Source organism: Episyrphus balteatus, chromosome 3, assembly GCF_945859705.1.
Source record: "Episyrphus balteatus chromosome 3, idEpiBalt1.1, whole genome shotgun sequence".
In the NCBI taxonomy this organism is placed as follows: Eukaryota; Metazoa; Arthropoda; class Insecta; order Diptera; family Syrphidae; genus Episyrphus; species Episyrphus balteatus.
Window position 1 is genome coordinate 87,253,888 of NC_079136.1, and position 26,044 is coordinate 87,279,931.

At 31.0% G+C, this 26,044-nt stretch overlaps 1 protein-coding gene across 7 annotated transcripts in view; it reads right to left on the bottom strand.

The window, feature by feature from the left end:
- Window positions 1–26,044, bottom strand: part of LOC129917028 (putative transcription factor capicua) — a 63,612-nt gene that overhangs the window by 34,901 nt on the left and 2,667 nt on the right. For all 7 annotated transcript variants that reach the window (XR_008772581.1, XM_055997333.1, XM_055997332.1 and 4 more), the window contains exon 2: window positions 6,861–7,190. The gene's annotated coding sequence lies outside the window, so the exon portion shown is untranslated. The remainder of the gene's footprint in view (window positions 1–6,860; window positions 7,191–26,044) is intronic.

The window sequence follows — 26,044 nt, forward strand, 5'->3', positions numbered from 1 at the left end:
CCAAATCTTCCCCACAAACATTTTATTCCATACCTTCAATTTAAGCTAACTCCTGTCTTATTTGAGAAAATAACCACGATACTGTGAGATAAAGTAATAGTAAAACTTTTTTGTAAAATAAATATGATGTGCGTTAAATTTGAGCAGGAGTGTATAATTTTATAATAGCTCAAAAATTCTGATTTTTAAAGAAATCATTTCATATTAATGAAATAAAATGTATTTTATAGCAATTCTAAAACTGTAGTGTTTAGTGAATATTTTCTGATTGTGCGTAGTAAGTTTTTTTTTTAGAAAATAATCGTAGCAAAAAAGCTACAGTTGTTATAGGGGGGCAACACTGCTGAGGAGTATTTTATTTGAACTCAAGGTATGTGCAACAATGTTATTCTTTCCTTGGAATCGAAGTTTAAGCGGTATGTTGTGGATTGGAGAATTCTTGTTCGAAGAGAGCCAAAGGAAAGACTAATTCCAGAATGCATTTAATGGATGTTACCAAAAACTGATGGTCTAGAAATGATTCGCTGAAGAGGAAAAAACTTTTTTTGTAATACAATAGAAAACTAATTCATTTTTAAAGTTTAAGTGACCTAAACTCCAAAGCGTTTTGCCTAGGTACGACAGATGGCTTCTTAAAATAAAAATAAATATAATTTTTATTATTTTTTCTTCGTTATTATAAAAGACTAGTATCAAACTTAAAAATACAGTTTGATTTGAAATAAATTATTTCAAAAATAAATAACTTAATTTAAAATCTAAAATTAGGAGTGGTATTCCGGGGGACAATCGTCTATTTAGATTAGTGATAATTAAAAAAAAAAAAAAAACTATTTGCTCCCCTACAAGAATCCGTTATTGTTTCCCAACGCCTTAGTTATCGTACTTTTTATACCGAAATGTTTTTTTTTTTTTTAATAAAATTAAACAACATTTTTAGTAATTTTTAAGAAAATATTAATTCACACTAAAGAAATTTCAAAAAAATTTCATCAACCCGTTTTCAGAAAATTTATTTTGCAAAAAAAAAAATAAATTGCACGACTGGGGTCGCACGTACTTGCTCTTATGCTTAAAGTAACTATAATGTTAAAGCTTTTTATTCAAGAAATTTAAAATTTGATATTTTGAAGAAATTTCATAAGGGCCAATTTTTCAATAGTCAGTTAAACAGTCAGTTAGTACTTATTCCTAAGGATAGAGAAAAAATCAATTTTTCAACAGGCAGATATAGCTTATTCCTAAGAATAAATCTATCTGCTTCTTTCAGAGACGAATAAAATTATTCTAAGGAATAATCTCAATAAATATATTGTGTCAGTTGTCAAAGCTGTTTTGAAAGAATTTTGAAAAAAATACAGTAGAAAACAAGAAAACAAAAACAATCATGAATAAAAATGGCGTTTAATTTTAAATATTTTTGAATTTGACAATTTTTTTTTTGTTATTCTGTAGAATAAATTATTCTTGATTGAAAAATTCAATGTTTTTATCTGATTGTTTATGAGCCTAATAACTTTATTCGTCGAACAGTTAACTGACTGTTTATTAGAAGATTGAAAAATTGGCTCTAAGTAGTATAAAAAAATTAAATCTGTTTTTATAATTAATAAAACTCCGTTATAAAATATCTTAAAAAAAAAAAAACAAATATGCCATTTTATTTCTCGTATAAAAAGGTATTTTTAGAAAAAAAATTTTTAAAATTGTAGGAGCCGTTTTTTAAAAAAATAATTTTTTATATATAAAATTTTTTTAACATTTTTCAAAAAAAAAGTTGGTATGCCATTTTGAAGAAATAACTAATTTACACATAAAAACTAAATTTCAAAATTTTTCATTGATCCGTTTTCAAAAAATTGATTTTTCAAAAAAAAATTTTGAAATATTTTTTAAAAAACCAAAAATGCGTTTTTTGAAAATTTTCTAAAATTTTAATATTATCTTTACTTACACACTTTTGTATAAAAATTTTCATTTAAATCGGGTTAATTTTGTACGAGATATTCAGAAACGAAAAAAACCGTTCTATGACAGGTACCGTTAATAACGGTACAAAAAATATTTTTTTTATTTAAAAAGTTGGCCCTTATGTGTAGTACTACACACAAAAATTTTAATCAAAATCGTTAGAGCCGTTTTTGAAAAAAATTACCCTTTCTATTCTGTTATATGGCAGGTACCGTTAGTTTTGGTCATAAAAAAAAAATTTCAATTTCCCCTCTAGGGAATCACCAAAAACTGCTAACTACCAAGTTTGAAGAAAATCACTTCACTCGTTTAGGCTGCAGCTCCAGATAGAGACAGACAGACAGACAGACAGACAGACAGACAGACAGACAGACAGACAGACAGACAGACAGACAGACAGACAGACAGACAGAATTGCCGGACCCACTTTTTTGGCATTCTCCATCATCGTAATGTCATGTAAAATTGTTATCTCGAGTTCGATTTTTTTTACGAATCCTAAACTTGCCCTATAGTACCTATATCGCAAGTAAAAAGATGCTGTACGCACGGATATAGACGTTTGATTGATGGATTGTATGAAGAAAACCACTTTTGTCAAATCACCATCTTCAAAATATTGGTTTTGATAGAAATAAAACATGGATAAAAAGTTCTAAATAAAGGGTTAACAATAAGACGTGTCCTTAAAAAATTCCCGGTTGGTTTCAAAAGACCGAGCCAATGACTCATTAAAAGTTTAGACAAAGTAGCAATCGATTTTGCTATTTTTAAATTTGACAAAGTTAGGTACCTAAAGGTAAAATACGATTGTTTTCCAATAAAACAATCATCAATTTTTTTTAAAGAAATTTTCCCCGTCAATTCCTCACCTCACCTCAGAAAATAGTGCAAACCACCAAGAAAAGCCTAAGCTAAATATCATGCCCTTTAAATGAGAAGAAAGAAAGAAATAACAAAATCTATATGTAAAGCGAGAGCTATAGTCGTTTTATATTTTTGTTTCCATAGTGACTCACAGCATCATAATTGTAGTTATCGTACTTAGTATCAGGACCGGGACCAGGAGTACTATTTGCGCGGTTGTACTTGCGCTACGGGCGTCTCTAGTGAAAGGTTACTGAACTGACACCGCCACATATCAGCAGCAATGATGCTGTTCAAGAGCCTCTTTTTTCTTTTTTTTTTTTTTTTTGTTCAAGTGTGTGCAGCAGCGTTGTGTGGTGTCAGTGGTGTGTGAAAAAAATATACTCCTGCTGCTGGAGTTTTTTTTTTTTTTTTTTTGAGTCATCTGTTGTACTTAGTAGAAAAAGGAGTAAGAGTATTTTACGAGAGAGTGGGGTTTTTGGGTGCTACACCGTTATAATTATTGTGGGTGAATCATTCTCCTTGTATAAAGAGTTAACTTGCATCTGTACAACTGTGAGTTTATTAGTTTTCAATATGTAAGTATATTAATAATTTCATGCTAAAGTACGTATGTATATGTGAATGCATAGTGTAGAAAAAATATTATAATAAAAGAAGGGATTTTAATTTTTAAAATTCAAAGTGTTATGCTTTCGGGCATCGAAATTCAAATTTATCAACCTTCAAGAAATTGCTATCGCTAACAAGGAAAACTCTAAGATGAACCTAAAAAAATGCAGCTACCGAAAAAAATTAAGAAAAAAAAAACAACAACCACTCAAGGCGAGATTTGAATGCGCGCGAGAAGAAAGGTATAAAGGGATATGAGATGCAAAAAATATCCTTTCGTAGTTTTCTTCAATAATTTTTTTTTATGTTGTTTGTCGTTTTTGCTTTGCATCTGCATTCGGTATTGTTTTCGTTACGTTAGCAACAGGGAGAATTTAAATGACTCACGTAAATTTAATGTCTGCGTTAAAGAGTTTTATATTTTCAATAGATTATATTTTTTGTATTCGAAGAATCTTAGGAAAACATTAAAAAATATTGAGCGGTAAAATACATGCATTTTAGAGAAGGTGAAAATATGACAGGATTTTCTTAGAGCATAAATTGGTATTTAACTATTAATGACTTAGTAAGAAAGAAATAAAGCTCATACACAGTATTTAAGAAAAATAAAATGCACGATTGGGTTGCACGAACTTGCTATTAGAGTTCAAGCTTCCAAAATTTTTAAGGCTTCGGAAAAATTTTGTAAAAAAAAAAAACAAAAAAAAAATAAAATTCGTTTTTCAATATAATAAAACAAAAATATTTTTCATGAAAAGATAGACCTTACTAACATTTGATTTTTTTTAAATTGTTGGAGCCGTTTTCGGAAAAATTAAACAGGTACCGTAATTTTAGGTCCAAAAAAATTAATAAATTAATTCCAAAAACCCTCTGGAGAGTCTCCAAAAAATGCTACATACCAAGTTTAATGTCAATCGGTCCATCTGTTTAGATTGTTGTTCCTAACAGACAGACTGACAGACAGAAGGACTTCTGTTTAGTTGTATAGCAATTTTTAGCTCCGTGAAGCCAGAACTGCGACTTCAAAATTTTTGAACTAAACCAGTATAATTCGTTTGTCCACCTTTTTTTTTCATATTTGTCCACAGAAAATTTTCGTTTGTCCACCCTTCAAAAAATTGTAGAGCAAATTTTTTTCAAAAATTCAAACTGCTGTCGTTTGTCCACCTCAAGTTTTTTTTTACATATAACAAAAATCCTTGTATGCCCAAACCTCCGCTTAGGAGATAATTTCAAAAAAGCAATTTTTTTATAGCAACTCTCAAATAAAATATATTTTTTTTTTCTAAAATCCCAAAAAAAAAAATATTTTTATTTTAAATTCAAACATCTGTGGTTTGTCCACCTCGTATGTCATAAAAGAAAAGAGTAAGAACTCTAGATTGCATAAATACAAAATAAATATGAAATTATCCAAGCCAATTTGTTATGATTTTAAATTTTATGATTTTTTAACATTTTTTATTGCGAAAAAAATTTGACATTGTAGCCGTATAATTTTCAAAATGAGTGAATGGTAAAAAAAAAGTCATTGCTATTCAGTCAGTGATTAAATTAGAGGAAATTAACAAATTCACTGTGGTGTATGCGTAATTTCTTTTTGTATGTAATAATCTTAACGCAAATATTAATATTTAGGACAAACGATTGCAAGATTTTTCATTTTTCAGAATTATTCTAAAAAAAAAAATTGCTCTTAAATCCACGCAAATTTTTGGTGGACAAACATCGACAAGAATTAGAGTAGTTTGGATCAAAAATTCTGAGATCGCAGTTCTGGCTTCACGGAACTGCAATTTTAAGTTGTTTTACTAGCAAATTTTTGTTGCAAATAAGGTTAAAAGCTGTAGCTAAAAGCATGTCTTGACTAAACCCCTGATCCTTATTGAAAACGGTGTTTAATGTAGACATCACATTTTTACTTTAAACATCAAACATTTTTACTTTAAGGCTATATGCAAAACAAATGGCCTCATAAGTCAACATATACCTATTTCAAATGAGAATAAACTTTAACCTTCTTGGGGCGCGATCTAGCGTCAAAATAAAAATCTGCAAAAATTAGGGTATTTTTTTTTTACGATTTTGAAATAGTTTTTCCACTTAGGAACTTGATTCTTCTTAAATAATGAACGCCCTTCCCTTATACATACAAATAAGTGACTTTTGTTATGATTGATCATGTCTGTAAGTATATGAGCAAGTATGGTTGAGACGCCGAAAAGTGAAGGTAAATTTTCCGATTGTTTATTAAATCGTTATCGTTCATGTTAAAGTAAGTAATATTTTTATCAGTGAAATGAATAAAATGTTTAATGGTAGAAGATATTCAAAAGTTTTTAATGCAAATAATCATTTTTATCAAAAAAAACAACACCGACTTCCATGGATAAAAACTGGGTTTTATGGTTTTTCTCATAGTTTCTATAGGAATAACTGGACGAAATTGAATTGGGCCACTGCAGGCACCAGCTTTCCAATACAAAAAGAATTATCAAAATTGGTTTACTTAGTCCAAAGTTATGAGGTAAAAAAAAAAAAAAATACAGGCGAATTGAATACCTCCTCCTTTTTTGGAAGTTGGTAAAAAAGGAGTCGAAAAGTTACAATTTCAGAAAAATATTCAACAACAACAGGTAAGATCTGAAGGGGGCAATATTGCCCAATGGCTAATACAGAAATAAATTGTAAACTTTGGTACCTTAAAAAAGAGCAGTCAAAAAAGGTAAGCCACACGCTCCAAATAATTATGTAAATGATGATTCTGAGGAAATGGCCGCTGCAGACTGTATTTGAATCTTATGCCTTCAGCTGTTTTCTAAATCCAAACTAAAAATGGGTGGATTAAATGCATAATGCGTAAGAATTTTTTTTTAAACGTCTTATTTTTTTTTATTTTATATAAAAGGCCCAATTAATTCACACTCCATTAAATATAAAGTCGCCAATTAAAAAAGTGCAATTTTAAAATCCATATGCCATTTGACAGATTTTCAATTTTTAAACATAAGGCGACTTTAAACATAATGAAGAGTGAATAAATTAGGCCTTAATGAATAAAGACTTTATTTTAATTAAAAGATATTTTGTATTGGTTTTTAAGAAACTCAAAAAATAAAGGGGCGGTGTTGCCCCCACTTCCCTTACTTATGAAACCTTTTGATCAAATTAAAAATGAAAGATATAATTAAAAAAACTGAAATATCACACTGTATCTCTTTAGAAATCCAATCGCATATGCAATTCGATAAGGAATGCACTTTATTAAATTAAATTGATTACTCCGAGTATATCGAATGATCGAATGAATTGATGTTTTTTTTAATAAATAAAAAATCTTGTTGTCTCATCTTGATGTTTTCAAAAATAAAAAAATAAAAAAAGAAAACATATTTATGACTCACCTCATCTTCTGTATCGCATTGGTCTGTATCATCGGCAGCCGCAAGAGGCGTAAATAGCTGAGGAAGTGATGTTGACGGTGAAGTCCTCTGATAGCAGTTTGGTTTCTCGATGTTTTTGATGTTGTTGTTGTTGCTGATGCTACCTGTGTTATTGATGATTGCGTTGTTGGTGGATGTTCTTCCACCCAAAATTTCAGCATTAAAATTTGAGGCTTGATAGGTATCCGTTTTTTTTTATGTTTTTTTTTTTTTTAAATACTCAAAATATTGAAAATAAGTTCAACAATCAACACCAGATGAATGTTTATTCCAATTTCAAAAATTCAAGATCTGTGTGATAGGAAAATAGAAAACACAAAATTAGATGGGTTCAATGATTTAAAAACAAAGAAGAAAAAAACTCATTGGGTTTTTTAACAATACATCACACATACAAACATAAACACACACACACAATACACATATATCCGATAATAATTTAAAAACACAGTCTATGGATACACTACCGCTATACTCTATAAATGCAAAATAATAAAAAAAAAAATATATGTATATATATATAGCAAAAACGCACTAGGCGAGGTCCTAAACATTTGTATTCTGAAGGTTTTGCAACTGCTTGCTGTACTATTGCTATTTCCTATCTTTCTGTGGATTTTCATATTTTTTTTTGTATTCTATCCAAATGCATCGTTTTCAACACTTTTTTTTCTCATTTCACGGTAAACATTGAAAATAAAAAATTAAAAAAAAAAAAAAATGCATAGAGAAAGTGCAGAGGATTCTTTTTCTCATTCGTTCGCAGCTTGTCTCTGAAAATAACCACCCACTTTCTCCAGGGGTGTATTTTGGTTTTATTGAAGATACGAGGCGAAATTTTTAGAAAAACAAATAAAAAAACTGCACATTTATAAAAATTAGTGAAATGGAAGTCTTGGAATAACTTGCGCTGAATATTTGACATAATCTTTAAAATATGGATTCTCTGGTCCCTGAACTGTGCGTCGCACAGTGTGGCCGATGGTAGGAAAAGTTGGCAAAATTATTTTTCTTCGTTTCTAAGTTTGTTATGGATAAAAATACTATATTAAAGCACAAAACTGAGACAACTTTTGTGATTCTATGAAAAATTATCAAAAACGCACATTATAAGGACATAAGTATCTGTTACCTTTAACTTTGAAGTTGTTTGAGAAAGAAAATTGTTATTTATTTGTTCAATACTTAGATTTTACTGTTTTTTTTTTTAATAAGATTATTCTTAAAAATAGATTTTAGACCTGACTCAGTCATAACAAAATCTTCTTAATGAAAAAATACACTGGTCAACAAAATTCAACTTTTTTTGTCCGAAGAACCAAAACATACTTTTCTGAAAGATTTAGGGATGCTGAACTCGAATCCACGAAAGAAATATTCTATTGGCTTCCGTTTTTTGGAATATTACCGTTATAAAATGCAAAAAAAACACGTTATTTTGAATGTTTATGAGGTTATGGTAAAAAAGTGTGGTAATTTCTTTAAGCATAGTTTGACGCGGTCATCTTCTTCAGAGAACCGTTTCAAATTTTCCGATCTTTTTTCATGTATGAGATATCTCAAGCTGCGCCTGCGTCTCCATTGTGTAGATCAACACTATTTCCTTAAATTTTTAGCCACAATGCTAACCGTACACACTTTCAGTTTTGGCTAATAGAATAATTCTGACAATGGATACGAGTTCAGAATTTCTAACACCTTCAGAAAAGTAAAATTTTGTTGAACTGTATTGTCAGTACTTCCGGAATCTGAGAAATATATACAAAAAAATCGTTATTTTTAGATAACTTCACATAGTGTTTACTCAAAAAGGGGCAAACATGGGCACCACTTTTTTAATTGACACGAAAGACGACACTCTCAACAATAAAGGGACACCAAGAACAAAGCGCCACTTCACACCTTTGTGAACTTTTTCTTAACGAGTTTGTATGACTCACACAAAAAACGAATGATTTTAAAGACACCGAATTCGAATAATTTTTTCAAACAAACTAGACACTCATAATTCAAAAGAGGAATGAGAATCGAAAGCTTCCCTTTTGCTTGTAATTCCATATTTATTTCAAATTTTTATCTTTTGATTTAACGAAATAGCACTTAAAACTTGAAACACAGACGGGAGCTAGAAAAAGGTAAATAACGAATAATTTCGTCAATGGCGACATTTTAAAGTGTAGTTACTCACCGCGTTAGACTTAAACCGTGGAATAAAAACCGGTTTTGTGTAGCTTATTAATCCCTTTATTAAAGTAAATTTGTATTTGGCAGTTCGGTACAATTTGAAAATAGCTATTTTTGCAAGCTTTTGATACCATTGGCCACACTGTGCGTCGGTAAAATTTGTTTCATTTTAATTAGTGATGTTTTCATGTAGAATACCAGCCAAAGTTATTTACAGATTGTAGAAGTACTTTAAGTTATTGAAACTGCAAGGTTTCGTTAAAGTGGTGGGGTGGTGGGTGGGTGGTCCCGAATTTTTTTCTTCAGACTTATGTCCCACTTAACTGAGTCTTAAGTCCCGAATAGAATTCGGGAAATTTTGTCCACACTGCTGAGACATTAGTTCCGAAGTAATTTTTAGGACCTATGTACATATGTCCTGTGTTTTTTTTCTCCATATGTATCTATAGAGACAATTTAGACAAGGTAGAACGAACTCCATATAATAAATTACAGTTACAAGCTGTTGAAAAACAAAAGCAAAGTTTAAAAAACTAATTCCAAAACATCATCTGTAAAATCTTCAAAAAGTGCTACATATCAAATTTTAAATTTCAAACCACACTGGCGTTAGTAGGTACACTTAGAAATAAAAAATAGTTATTTTGTAACTATTTGCATAGTCACTTGATAGAATTCAATGAAATTTTGCGAATAACTATTTTTGAACAGAAAATAGTTATAAAGTAGTTAAAAATGATTATTATAATAGTCACATCCCACAACAAAAAAGTTAAAAATAACTATTAAAATAGTTAAAATTGACTATGCCGTAGTAATACGTAACTATTACAATAGTCATTTTTAACCTTATAGTTAGAAATAACTATTATAATAGAATATTGTTATAATATTTTGTAACAGAATCTAATAGTTAAGTTAGTTAACTGGGATTGAATTACTAATTGACTGTAACTTTTAAAGTTTTCCTCTTTAATTTTTTATTTTATTTTATTTACCAAGACAGAAACTTCCCACACCGTAACATTAATATTTTTTTACAAGGATAGAAACAAAGAACATTATGTGTAAGAAAACAAATAATATAAATAAACAAAAACTGTTAAATAAATTGTAAGGTTTCTGTAAGTCATGTATTTTATCCGTCCCACCCGTGCCGTGGCAGGAAAAAGACCCTGTCTGTTATCAAATCAAAACAGGGGAAATCATTTTCTTTACAAAATTCAATTGACTAACAACTACTATGTACAGTCAAACTTCTTTATAACGAACTTCTTTATAACGTAATTTTCTCTATAGCGAATTTCATTTCGTTCCCCTTCCCCTTAAAAAACATTCCATACGAATTAGTTTCTTTATAACGAAGTTCCCTATAACGAAAATTCTCTTTATAAAGAACTAATTTTTTTTGACCTAAGAGCAAATTCGTTTCTTTATAACGAAATGTCAATTTTCAAATTTGAAAAAAAGCTGACTAGATTTTTATACCGAGTTTTAAAAGGGAACTCCCCGTTTTGGCAAGAATTTTCTTAAAGTTATTAGGTCTGTTCCAGACTTTTTATGCACTAAATTAGGCAGTCTGTCAAATTAATGAGAGTTGGGAGAGAATACTCGCAGTAGGAAATAAAACTACGAAAAACTGCCAAAAAGTCTTGAACAAGATGAACACCATTATACAACACAATTTCATATTTTATGCTTAATTCGATAAACATTAACAGTTTTTTAATGCAAAAAACACGTAAACGCGATTCAATTTAAAAATCACTACAATTGGATTTGTTTTCTTCTTTATTTATTTGTTTGACATATGTCAACTTTTCATTTGACAGAACTCATATTTCTGCCGGAAGAAATTCTTTGGGCTAAATTTGTCAGGGTGGGGAAATTTTTTATTTTCTCGTGAGCGCTCTCTTCTACACAATTTTTGAAGTTGGGAACAGACTCTGACCAAAAATAACCAAATATTACTAAATTCGGCAGTTGCAAACTGAGTGTAGAACGGACCTATTGTATGTATGTATGTATGGATGCATGAAAAAGGGTACATGTGTTTTGAAAATTGTACGCATATAGACAGGTGAATTGTTCGTTTGAGTTTACATTTTATGTTAGCCAATCACAAGGCAATTTCGCTACGAGAGAAAATGAATATTGATAAAATTAAAAGTGGAGAAAAGAAAAATATGTGGCTGAAAAATTTGATGTGTCTTTTAGTACACTATCAACAATGTTAAACAATTAACTAAAAATTTGAAAGTTATGATTCATGTGCATGTTCAATTTCAAAGTTGATATGTTTTAAATAAAAAATATAAATAAATAAATTTTTGTTAAAAAATAAATATTCTATATAACGAATTTTTTATAAAACTTCTTTATAAAAGCAATTTTTTGTTCCCTTGAAGGTTCGTTAAAAAGAAGTTTGACTGTATATGTAAATTTGTTACGTTGAAAGGGAAACAATTAAACGTTTTTCCACTGTGTTTTTTTATCTTTCTTACTTTTTTCTTAATATTTTTTTTTTCCAACCAAATCTTGAATTTTAAATGCTTAGTGAGTGTTTAATAGTCTTGTGTTACAAGAGAAAATCAAGAGCTGCATTTTTATTATTTTTCTGTCTCTACATTGCATTGGGTACAAAAGGGGTGTTTTTAAACGAAAAAGTATTAATAACCTTTGTATTTATAACGAAACAAAATAAATTGCACGACTGGGGTCGCACGTACTTGCTCTTATGCTTAAAGTAACTATAATGTTCAAGCTTTTTATTCAAGAAATTTAAAATTTGATATTTTGAAATTGAAGAAATTTCATAAGTAGTATAAAAAAATTAAATCTGTTTTTATAATTAATTAAACTCCGTTTTAAATTATCCTTAAAAAAAAAAAAACAAATATGCCATTTTATTTCTTGTATAAAAAGGTATTTTTAGAAAAAAAATTTCGAAAATTGTAGGAGCCGTTTTTTAAAAAATTCATTTTTTATATATAAAAATGTTTTAACATTTTTCAAAAAAAAAGTTGGTATGCCATTTTGAAGAAATAATTAATTTACACATAACAACTAAATTTCAAAATTTTTCATTGATCCGTTTTCAAAAAATTGATTTTTCAAAAAAAAATTTTGAAATATTTTTTAAAAATCCAAAAATGAGTTTTTTGAAAATTTTCTAAAATTTTAATATTATCTTTACTTAGACACTTTTGTATAAAAATTTTCATTTAAATCGGGTTAATGTTGTACGAGATATTCAGAAACGAAAAAAACCGTTCTATGACAGGTACCGTTAATAACGGTACAAAAAATATTTTTTTTATTTAAAACGTTGGCTCTTATGTGTAGTACTACACACAAAAATTTTGATCAAAATCGTTAGAGCCGTTTTTGAAAAAAATTAACTTTTCTATTTCCGTTATATGGCAGGTACCGTTAGTTTTGGTCATAAAAAAAAAATTTCAATTTCCCCTCTAGGGAATCACCAAAAACTGCTAACTACCAAGTTTGAAGAAAATCACTTCACTCGTTTAGGCTGCAGCTCCAGATAGAGACAGACACACAGACAGACAGACAGACAGACAGACAGACAGACAGAATTGCCGGACCCACTTTTTTGGCATTCTCCATCATCGTAATGTCATGTAAAATTGTTATCTCGAGTTCGATTTTTTTTACGAATCCTAAACTTGCCCTATAGTACCTATATCGCAAGTAAAAAGGTGTATAGCAGCAGAACTGTAGAGAATTTAAAGGTGAACAATCTTTTCTCGCAAGGTTTTTTTTCAAAATTTTTTTAAAAAGTCCTGTTTTTTTTAAATTTTTTTGGCTTGTAACTTTTTAATATTCAAAATATCGATAAAAAGTGTTTTTAACCCAAAAGTCTACGTTTTTTGTATTACTTATGATGAACAAAAGTCGAGATATTTAATAAAAACTAAAATCCAAGATGGCGGCCAAAAGGTGAAATTAACGAGTGCGAAAAATCAGGGTTATGATATTCAGCATATATACGGAAACTTGGAAGGTATCTCGATCCTGGAAGAGGAACCTATTCAAAATTATGCTGCATTTGCAAATGCAGCCCTGTCAATATCCCAAGCCAAATCACCCACCCTCTCTATATTGCAACGGTTGTTTCTCTCTTCGTGCGCTATTCTAAAGTCGGTATTGGTACAGCAATAGTATAGGTCCCCTCTGTCGACTTAATGACACTTGAAGAAGGTGAAGTATAGAGACAGAACGAAAATATATAACAAAAAAAAAAAAAAATACACAAAGTAATCGACGGCATGGGGAGAAAATAAATAAAAATAAATAAATATAGAAGAACGAACAAAAAAATATAAAATACAAACAAAAAAAAAAAAAAAAAACAACCTACACATTCATATTGAGGGAGCATTTTTACATTTTTCCCGCCACAATGTTGGGGCCATCCATCTCGATGGGGTTGTAAATATGTGGTCGGTGCGATGGGTGGTGGGTAATGGGTGAGTCCTGAGGTGCGACTGTGTGTGAGGTTCTGTTTACAAGGGAAAAGTCATTTCTCAAAGAGCACTGAGCTTTTTTGCATACCTGCACTATAGCAGTATAGAGCTGGCAGAGAACTCTCTGCCTGCGATTGATGGCTAGGGCTTGGTTTGATGCCGGGCTGGGATGCTTGGCTGGCTGACTGTGCAACTAATCCTTTATTTTTCAACTTTGATAAAGGATGCATGAGGATGATGATGATGATGCCGAAAGAAGACGACGGGTATGCTGCATGCAATGACGTTGTGTGTCGACCAAACCTACCAAAGAGGCCTATACTGGTTGCCAGGGGAGATTTTTTTTTTTTTTTCTAAATGGAGACAAACACATACATAGAAATATTTTTAACGGTAAACGAAAAAAAAAAAAAAAAAATAGGAAAAAAAAGTAGATATAAACAGCTCTCTCTCATTTACTTTTTCTCTCACTTCTTATGATGATGATCATTAAAATAGAAGGCGCGCTCGACGCTACGCTAGCTAGCTCAACTCTCAACTTAAGTGGGTGTAGAAGAAGAAGTGCCTCAAAAAACGAAAAACGGGCGCATAAAACTACATAGTGAATGAATGAGTAAGTGGGTGGTTGGGCTGAGTGAAGTAGTAGGTATAGAGTACGAGATAGCTTAGCGAGTGTACCAGAGACTATATATTGGGATCTCTAAGAGAGAAAACGGGAAAGGCTGTATTTTTTGTATAGTCCTGTGTTATGTTATGTGCTGCAATTCTAATAAAGGATGCGAAAAAGGATAAATATTCAGTTTTAAAAGAAATTGCATAGTTGATAACCAGAATCCAGATCCATCAGAGGATGAATATACAACATAGTCTGCGCATCAGATGGAGTGAGTGAGGACTTTCGAGGAGGATGTTGGGAGGACGCCTTGCCGCAGGAGACAAAGACATTTGCAGAAACAGGCCTCTTTTTAAATGCAAGGCGTAACTTGTGTGTGGTAATGGTAGTGAGTCATGCAATATTTTTCTTCAGTTTTTTTTTACGTTGTTGTTACCAGCCAGGGATATTTATCTATCTATCTGTTTTCATTTTTTAGTTCAATATTTATCTGGGGAAGAGGAAAAGAGAATCAAGAGCAATGATAGTTTGTATATTTCGACGAAATAAAAAAATTAATTGAGTATCTACTTTTTTTTTATGATGTTTTCAATTTAAAGAAAGATTTAGTTACTTGGAAGTGATACGAGACTATCTGGAACCAACGAACCGTAGATATGTTTTCTTTGATTATGTAATTAATTAAAGAAATTAATTTGTAATTATAAAAACTCGAGACAATTTAAAAGTTTATCACATGCATTTGGACAAAGAATTAACTATACCTACTCTTAAAAAGGCTTGAAAGTTTTCTCACAGTTTTTGTTTGTTAAAAGAATTCATGGAGAAAAACATTGGGCGTGGTTTTTAAAAAGTTAACATATATTGGCATCAAGGTAAGGTGGTAAGCCTTTGTGTTGACTGATTCCATCCCAGCATTGAGATTTTTTTTTTATTATTTTTTTTTACAGAGAAAATGTCATGGAATTTAGTGCTTGACTGATTCGCATATCTTTAATCACGTCACTTGGTTAGGGTCACTCTTTTTATTTTTTATATATAATATTCTTTTCAAACGACTTGGTTAATGAAAGTCACTCCTAGGAAACTACCAATGCGACAAAGAAACATGGTGGTGGAGCGATAAAGTTAAAGCAGTGATATCTCGGAAAAAGAACTCTTTTAAAACAAAATCAAGATGCTTTCCTGTTGCAAAATATGAAAAAGCAAAACTCGAAATGGATTACAAACTTTGCAAAAAAGACGCAGAGGAAATAATATCCGGCTGCTGATGCAATCCAGGCTTTCCAGTAACTCCGGAACGCAAACATGAACAAGGGTTCACCAGTCTTCAAAATTTCCACTCAAAGGAAAAGTGCTTAGGAAATTCACCCATCTAAGTTTACCTATTAACGATGGTCAAGGACAACTACTGGTGGATTATGACATAATTCTTCACAGGTGGCGAAAGTAATGTGAGGGACTTTGAAATGAGCAATTTCCAAGAATATACACCCGTATTCTGCTATTAGATTCACGTGAGTCGAAAGATTTCCTTCCTTTACCACCACGTCAACATGACTTTGAAAAAACACTTAATTTCAAAAGCAAAACGTTGTTTCCGTCTGTTTTAGAAATTTTAAATAAAAACAAAATTGTTTAAGTTTAATTTTAACCCCCATTTAAACGCTTCTTATTTTAGACTTTCAAGTGAATCGAATAGCAGAATACAGCCGATACTTTCCATCATCCGAGCTTATAATTTCGTAGAAGGGTTTGACCTCACGGTCGAAAAAGTAAGTGCGGTGATGAAAAATTCTAAGAATGGAAAAGCCATTAACCCAGAACCGCAGAATTCTGGAAAAAAAAAATGGGAGATATCAGATCTAGATGGCTCACGAATTTTAACTTCAAGCTTATTAGCGGTGATACCAAATAATGCCTTAGCAGTGGAGAGAAAGTTACCTTCTCCAAATTTTCAAGTGTAGTACCCGTGTCGCAATGGTAAGTGTTGAGTTTTAATCGTTTAAAATTTGTGTGCTTAAAAGGTTGAAGCGGAGTACACTATGTAGTGTAGTTCTAACATTAAACAAAAAGTTGGTAAGTATGCCATTTTTAAGAAAATATTATTCAACACATAAAAACTAAATTTCGATAGAATCCATCAACCCGTTTACAAAAAATTGATTTTTCAAAAAAAAAAATGTTTTAATATTTTTTTATTATTCAAAAAAAAAAAAACTGTTTTTTACAAATTTATATGACGTTTATTTTAACGTTTCTGTATAACAATTTTGGTTGAAATCTGCTTTTCCGTTTATGAGAAATTCTTAAATAAAAAAATATGGTTATATGGCAGTGGCAGGTACAGTTAATAACGGTACAAAAATATTTTTTTTATTTCAAATGGAGGCTCTTATGTGTAATACTGCACACAAAAAATGTAATCAAAATCGAATGACAGGTATGTACCTCCCGTTAGTTTTGGTCCTAAAAAAAAAATTTCAATTTGCCCTCCAGGAAAGCTCCGTGAAGATAGAACTGCGACCTCAAAATTTTTGAACCAAATTTGTCTAATTCGTTTGTCCTCCGTTTGTCCATGTTTGTCCACCCAAAATTTCGTTTGTCCACCCTTCAAAAAAATTTTAGAGCAAATTCTTTTTTTTTTTTTATAGGAAGTCTGAAAAATGAAAAAGTTGTCTAAAACGCTCAAATTTTGAGATAGAAAAATAAAACCAACTGCAATCGTTTGTCCACCTCGAGTTCTATATATGTACATACCATATATTATCGTTTTTCCACCCCCGTTTAGGAGCAATTCCAAAAACAAATTTTGCACTGAAAAATTGAAATTCCCCTAAAATCCCCAAAAATCAATTTTTATCAAAAATTCAAACTGCTGTCGTTTGTCCACCTCGAGTTCTTTACGTATATAAAAAATCATCGTTTGTCCACCCTCTGTTTAGGAGATATTCCAAAAAGAATTTTTTTATAGCAACTTTCAAAAAAGTACGCATTAAAAAGTCCTCAAAAATTATTATTTTTCAAAAATTCAAACGGTTTGTCCACCTCGAGAAATGTATACAAACAAAAAATCATCGTTTGTCCACCCTACGTTTAGGAGATATTCAAAAAACAAAATTTGTACTGAAAATTTCAAAGTCCCATAAAATCTCCAAAAAATGACTTTTTTCAAAATTTCAAATTTCTGTCGTTTGTCCACCTCGAGTTCTATACGTATACCAAAAACCGTCGTTTGTCCACCTTACGTTTAGAAGATATTCAAAAAACAAATTTTGTACTGTAAAATCGAAAAAAAAATATTACGCATACACCAGAGTGAAAATTTCAAAATCTTCAAAAATTACTTTTTTTCAAAAATTCAAACGGCAATCGTTTGTCCACCTCAAGAAATGTATACAAACAAAAAATCATCGTTTGTCCACCCTACGTTTAGGAGATATTCCAAAAAGAATTTTTCTATACGCATACAAAAACGCATAACAAAAACCGCAAACAAATTTTTACAATAATTTTAGCACTTGTTCTTATTCAAATATCTTAGCAATTTAATTTACCAGCCAAACTTAAACTTATATGAACTAAATACAGTAGCCCAAAAAACTTTAGGAACAAACAAAATTCGTGATTCTTTTTTTAGTGATTTTTGATAAGCTGTTTCTCAATGAAAAATAATCGTATCATGACAAAACAAGAAGCATGTGAAAGCTTCATTTTTCTTGTTTTACAATTTTAGAAGTAAAGATTTTATTTCAAATGGTGAAATAGAAATAGAACTGTCTTATTTCCTCTTAAGGAAGTGAGACATTTTTTTTTGATAAAGTGATTTATTATTTTTTGAAAGGCTATTCATTTAGCTTATTTGTTTTTAAAGACTTCATTTTCAGTCTTCAAACAAATATTCATACTCTTGAATTAAACTATTCATACCTCAACAACGGATCACTTTATAAAAAATGCAAGGATACATTTGAAATACCTAATCATTTAATTTTCTAAAAAGAAAAAAAAATAAGTTAATAAAAAAAATTTTCTTACTGCAAAATTAAAAATTGTAAAACAAATTTTTGGCTTTTCATATCATTTTGGATACATTTTTTAATTAGATAAAGTGAACCTAGTAATGAGAGAGTGCTTAGTTATTTGTAAGAATAAGTGGTAACATTTTTGAAAAAAAAATTTTGGGGATTATATAAGACCTTGAATTTTTTGTTTTTTAAATATCTTCTGAACGTAAGGTGGACAAATGACGATTATATGGCATACGTGAAGAACCCGAGGTGGTCAAACGACAGAAATTTGAAATTTTGAAAAAAGTCAATTTTTGGTGATTTTATGGGACTTTGAAATTTTTAGTACAAATTTTGTTTTTTGAATATCTCCTAAACGTAGGGTGGACAAACGATGATTTTTTGTATACGTAAAGAACTCGAGGTGGACAAACGACAGCAGTTTGAATTTTTGATAAAAATTGATTTTTGGGGATTTTAGGGGAATTTCAATTTTTCAGTGCAAAATTTGTTTTTGGAATTGCTCCTAAACGGGGGGTGGAAAAACGATAATATTTGGTATATATATAGAACTCGAGGTGGACAAACGATTGCAGTTGGTTTTATTCTTCTATCTCAAATTTATAAAAAAAAAAAAGAATTTGCTCTAAAATTTTTTTGAAGAGTGGACAAACGAAAATTTTGGGTGGACAAACATGGACAAACGGTGGACAAACGAATTAGACAAATTTGGTTCAAAAATTTTGAGGTCGCAGTTCTGGCTTCACGGAGCTCTCTAAGAAATCACCCAAAACTGTTAACTACTGAAGAAAATCGTTCCAGTAGTTTAGGCTGTAGCTCGAAGTACATATAGACAGACAGAATTGCCGGACCCACTTTTTTGGCATTCTCCATCATCGTAATGTCATGTTTGATTGATATCTCGAGTTCGATTTTTTTTATACATATTATACATTATATCGCAATTATAAAATTAAATTTATAATTATCTTCAATGATATTTAACTTAAAAAGCCTTAACATTCAAAGCAACTTCTACCATAAGAACAATTATATATGCGGTCCAATTACTGGAGTACCTAATTTTACTTTTCGGTAATTGAAAAGCTGTTATTTGATGGAAATCTTATTTACACTTTTTGTCAACTTAGTATTAAAACGCTTTAACAGCATGATAATCTTAACTATCTAAATGAAAATACAAAATCTAATTTGGAGTGCCCTCTTTCAGATCAATCACCCCAGCATGAACAGGAAGACTTCTAATTACTAAACAAAAAATTAGCCTGTTAATCAGCCTGAAAATTATATTTCAAATTGCTATACATTATCAATAAAAATTATATTAAATAACAAGTAAGAAACTAAGGTTATCTATTATTTATATCAACATTTATTTTTTTTTTTTTTTGATAAAATGGTCAGGAAACAAACACTCTCGAGTATCAGCAAAGATTAAGATAATTTTTGTTTTCAAACGACTACTGCTTGTCTTTGTGCTCGCTTTAACAAGCGTAAGCAATAGTTGTTTGCTACTCGATAGTGTAATATTTTGTATCTCATTGTTATATCTCGTAGTCGTAGTATAGCGATTAATGTATCTCATGCTCATCCCAAACCCGACTTGACTCGAGAAAGATGTGTGTAAACCGGTTCGGTAGGGTTTTCTTTATGTTCCTTCTTGTTTGTGCTACTGGTGTTTGTTTATCTGTGAAATACAATAAAATTGTTATGTGATGTGACTCTGACTATGCGTTGGTGGGTGGAGGTGGGTTTTTGTCGTGGACAAAAAAAAAAGGTTAAAGAAGTTGTGTTTGAGTGTGACGAACCAACTACTTACTGACTATTGTGTGTACCATGTGTAGTATAAACTTGTTTCAGTAACTTTTTTTTTTGTATAACCAAAGAAGATTAGATTTTTTTTTTAAATAGGTTCATAATTCATTTAAAACAATAATTGTTGGATTGATAAAGAGGGGAAAAACTAGACATTGGGAAATTTTGATTGACATTGAGACTAGTTTAATGTTCTGTGAAAAAAAAACTTATAGGTATTTTGTAAGAACTATTACTTAAATTATATTTATAGATCTACTTTGCAATTAATAAGAGTGAATAAGAATCGCCAATAAAAGATTTTATAAAATTATGAGATTTTATAATAAATAGAGCTCAAACATGACAAATTTGAAACCTCGGATCTTGTATTTAAAATCTGAGATTTAAATGATTGTTTTCTGGCACGCTCCATTAATGTTTCTAGATTTTGAAATAACAGTGATCATCATGACTCTCATAAATGTCTGAACCTAACTTGGACAGATTCGAAAAAATATCTGACAAGTGCTGGTTTACAACGATGGATTGTGAAAATGTGTAGATATGTATGTATGTTTTTCATTTTATATTCAAATATTCAAATTGCAATCGATTGTCTACATCAAGTTTTTATAAAAACAAACTCTCCAACCTTAAAAAAAAAATAAACCAATTTTTTTGTTTTTTTTTTTTTTTAAGAAGTCTGTATAAACCCAATTGCAATTGTTTGTCCAGCACAAAAACAATGGTTTTTCCACCATTCGCTTCCAAATTCACAACAAAATTCAAAAGTCCCCAAAATCCCCAGAGATTTGGTTTTTAACAAACAACAAAAAAAATAAAAGAGATTTTTTACGTCCATCTTTCTTTGAAAAAACAAAAATGTCTATGGGCTCAAAGTCCGAAAATAAACAGTTTTTGAGATATCATGGAAGGAAAGTCTCACAAATTGAATATTTTCATGAATCTCATAATGTAAAAAAGTGTAAAAGTTCTGACTATGCTCTTATCGTGTTTTTTAGGGACGTCCAAATCCTTGAATCCCATTAGTCCAGTTCAAGCTCTTTTGAAGGTCAAACTGGGAAAATACCGTCCGAAAAATCTGAGAAAATTCCTCTTGACGTTACTCCTCCTGACGTTAGATTAGACATTGCATTCATCCAAAACGAAACTTTTAAACATCTGTGAAGGTAACCGTAAGGAAATCATTTTTAATTTAAATTTGACCTACAATCAAAGCCATACGGGTCCTCCATCAAATTTTGCCGCACCTTCCTCTCAATGACGTTAATAAGTTTTTTTCTTTTAAGTTTCAACCGCTTCAATTTTTTAGCACCAAGAATAATACATCAAATAGCTTAATTGTTGGCGTCTATTTATGCTTCAAGTTGTTTTTAAAATCCAATTGGTGAAACAGGAGGCTTACCGAATAATTTTACGCCATTCAGACCAGTCAGGGTCTCTCAAAGAATTTTCAACAAAAGTTGCACATCGGCAATTTTTTCTTGCGATGTTGAGGTTTTAATAACACTGGTCTGCAAGGAAATCCTCCTTTAAATAAAACTATACTTTTCTGAAGGATTTTTGTATGCTAATTCCGAATCCGAAGTCAGAATTGACCTAGCACGTCACGTTTTTTAAATATTCCCGTTAGAAAATCTCAAAAACCCATTTTTTTGCTGTTTTCGAAGAAATATTTTGGCATAATGTAATCTTTTTCAATTAGAATTGATACGGTTTATAAAAGAACCTATTTTTTTCTTTCAAATTCAATTTCAATCTTCTCAATATCTCTTTTCTTCTCCGAGATATCTTAATTTAAGTAAGTTTAGTATGTTTGGCATATCTTACCATAAAGAAACTGATCTCTATAAATTAATATATCTTTCTCCCTAGAACAAAAGTATACTTTTCTAATGGACTTTAGTGTGCTGATTTTGAATCCGAACTCAAAAAATTTCGGTCAGCTCTGGTTTTTGAGAGTTTTTTTGAGATTTAAAAAAAAAACTTGATTTTGTGATACTTTAATACGAATATCTTAAAATCCTGACGTGATAGAATTTTTGTGATTTCCGATTCTAGCTCAGCACATCAAAAACTATAAGAAAAGTGTACTATTGTTTCTAAGAGAAACAAATCTGAAGCTTTATAAGGCAGTTTATCGAATGGTTTATTACAAATAAGATAATTCTAAATAGAAAAATAGTATATAAAATTACAAAACACGTAAAAATTTTGTTTAATGTATTTTATTTTGGTTTACTTTACATATTTGACTTTTTAAATATAATGGGCATTGATATTTTACATTTTCCTTAATTTAGGTGCTTTTGTTCATGTAGGATTTACTAAAAAGTGAAGGATTTCGAAATGTCTGCTTTTTTTGTCAATCAGTATTTTAAAAAATGAGTAAACATGAATGTAAAAGAACATATTTGGTGTCAATCGATAGGTCATATTATGAAGAATAAGTATTTGAGCTCAATGCGACAAATAGTTTTAATTTTATACAAGTTCAAATGAATCTAAAAGGGTGATTTTTTAGAAACTACTCACATTTTTCAAAAATCATTTTTACAAAAATGGTACTTGATAGAATTTTTCTGAAACCAGATTTAGATTCAGGAAAGTCTAATCTTTCATAATATTAAAAAATTATTTGAAGGAGAAAAAAAAAGTTAAATTTTGCAGACCAGTGTAATCTTCCAAGTTGAAAACGTCTAGCTTCAAGTTAAAATTTGTCCTTCTTCCAATTAATTTATTTGACTCTGAACTTCACTTTAATAAGATTTTAAATGAATTTAAATAAGACTAATGCAATAAGATTTGCATTTTGAATCTATGGGGCCACTATTCTCAATTAACTTAAATAAAAGTGTTGTTCTTATTCACCTGAACCGAAGTGTAGATAAAAAAAAAACATGATCAAAAAAGCATAAGCAATTTCTAAACAAAAACATAAATCCATGTTTTGTTTTAGCGACGCGTAGTGTAGATAAGATTTATTAGGTATATTTGTTTATCAAAAACTTTTTTATTCAATTTCCTGTAAAACTGTTGTTTAAATCTTCTTGATTTCGTTTTAAAATTAAACCTTTTTTTCTGCTTTGTCCATTTCTTTAATAAATTTCGACATATTATCATTTTAACAGCCCTGTAATAGTTAACTATGCAGATACAATTTAACATAAATTACAACCTACCTTAACATTTATTAAGTGAAACCAAGAGTAGGTGTATTTTACCTTCATTAATATTGAACCTACGCAGCTTCGTTTTGAGGCATCAGCAAGCATGCATACATCATTTCGAGCTTCTTCATTTTGCTTTTAATTTAATCGTGTGTATATGTACTGTGAGTAGTGTTCTGCTATTGTTTTGGCAGCAAATCATAAACAAAATATTTTTTTGATATACAAAAAAAAAAAAAAAAAAAATGGAAAAGTCAGCGTTGGAATACGATAAAAAGTTGGTTTTAACACATAGCACATAGTACCTATTTTCATAAAAAAAATCCGCTGAAAATGGTTTTATGGCTGTGATATGGTTCCACATGATCTAGCTATCTCATTCGCTGCACCTTAATGTTGTTGTACGTTCTTATCCAATCACCATCGATGTACATAGATGGGACCAAAAACTCGAAACAATCTTAAGAGTTTTCTGCCTTCGGTAAAGTCCAGGGATGATAAGAGTCTTGTATAAGGACAACTAAGTTGCTCGAGAGTGGGCTTTGAAAGTCAATATCCTTCTCAAACCAAAGTAGCTGTGATTGGCAAAATTAAAAAAATCATTTTTAGACCTGCTGAAGTCTTTTACTTCGAAGTTATAGCTGTCTATGGTAACTTTTTTACCATGTCGAGGGGATAATGACTCCCACGTATCTGTTTCACATAAGTGATCCGCCTGTGGGGTTCGCTGGGTTGACTTCAGAAAATCAGCGGCAAGCCTCTCGCTTTTGAATTGTTCAATATCCTTCTACCAGGCATTTTCATGTCTACATTACTTCTTACTTACATGAAAGCTTTCTCGAATTTTCATTATTCTAATTTGATTAAGTTTTGTTACTCCTGATGTCATACGAAGCATTTTCGTCTCAGCTTCAGTTAACTTGCTTATAAATGATTGATACCGTCATAACAAGTTGCTTAGCTGTTAATAAATAAAACCCACATGTTTTAACTTTTCATAATACTCTATTCAAATATACATAATATGTCAGGAATACACCAGGTATGACTTTTTCACGCTTATGCGGTACTCACTTCCTTCCAGAACATCAACCCATACGAAAAGCTCTCGTTGCAGGGATATCAGATCTTCACATATATGATGGCTGCAACATCAACAAAGAATAACCGATGCTTTTATGTCTGCAAGCAAATACTCATGAATTGTGATAAAGATAAAAGGACTCAAGACGCTTTTTTTGTGCTGCACCTGAAAGCAACCAATATCAGGGACCGAATTACGGCATACGATTACGATCATACGTTAACGTACTGATACTATATGTCCTTATTTTTTTCTACTGATTAAATAAAGACAGCAAAAGTCAAAACGTTAACGTACGATTGTAATCGTATGCCGTAATTCGATTTCAGATATCGTAGTTGACGATCGAAACCTTTTTCAAAACCAACCAATGAAGGAATCCCTTGATACCCGCAATGGAGTCTTATTATTTTTAGTAGTTGGCTTTCCAAGACTCGCTAAACGATTTTCAGTGTGTGAATTCAAACTGTAACTATCTTCGCGTATCACCCTTCTTTTTGTAGATTCGAAGAATGTAACTTTCTCTCCATGACTTTATTGATAAGGCGTGCAATCACGCCGAATATTCTTGGAGAGAAAAATCATTAGCCTTGTCAAAACCGATGTCTCCCATCTTTTTTATAAGACTTTGTGATTATTTCGTCTGGCGTCAGCTTTTCTCTTTTCTTACTTACTAAGGGTGACCAGCTCCGTTAAACGGCTAAAATCTGCTGTGGATCTGGGCCTCAACCAATAAGTATCGCCAGCCAGCCCTATCTTTAGCTCGCTGCTTCCAGTTTCGCACGCCAAGTTGATTGAGGTCTTTCTCTACTGCGCCGTCTCTCTGGGTTGGAATCGAAAACTTTCCGGGCCGGAGCATTGTTGTCCATGCGCTTCAGTTGACCTAGCCTCTTCAGGCGCTGCACTTTAACTCTCTTGGCTAGGTTAGTCCGTAAAGTTCGTTGTTATATTTTCTTCTCCAATCATCATCATTGGATACGGGACCAAAAATAATTCTCTCGAAACATTCCAGGATGTTTTCATCCGCCTTCTTTAAAGCCCATACCATATATCAGGAGTGGGATGATAAGGGTCTTATATAGGGACACCTTAGTTGCTCGAGAGAGGGCTTTGCTTATCAATTGCCTTCTCAAACCAAAGTAGTAGCGATTGGCAAGAGTAATTCTCCGTTTGATTTCAGCGCTGATGTTGTTGTCTGTGTTTATAACGGAGCCTAGGTAGAAGAAGTCCTTTACTACCTTGAAGTTATGGCTGTCGATGGTGACGTTTTGTCTAATGTGTCGGTTTTGAGTGTCCTTTTTTAACAACAGCGTATACTTGGTTTTGCCGCTTTCGCTTCTATGCGCCATTGATATCACGCTGAATTCTTCCAATTATATCAATATCGTCGGCATATGCAAACACCTGGACGGACTTTTGAAAGATGGTGCCTCTGGTGTTGAAGTTTGAGTTCTGTATAATTCTTTCAAGGACAGTGCGTCGCACAGTGCGTTGACTAGTGAACAAAAATAAAAAAAAAAACAAAAATGCAATATTGGTCTTCTAAGCTATGGAGCTGGTCAAGCATTTATGTTAAATTACTGTTTTTGGCTGTTTTTAATTTTGTTTTGCTCATTTTGGGGGATTAGCGGGACTTTCAAAAACACTGAAAAAAATTTTAGTCATTTTGATAACTCGAGATTTTTTTTTTGTGCATTTTCATTTGGTTCGTATAAGAAAAGTACCAAAGTTTTATTTTTTTTTTATTTGTGAATAATA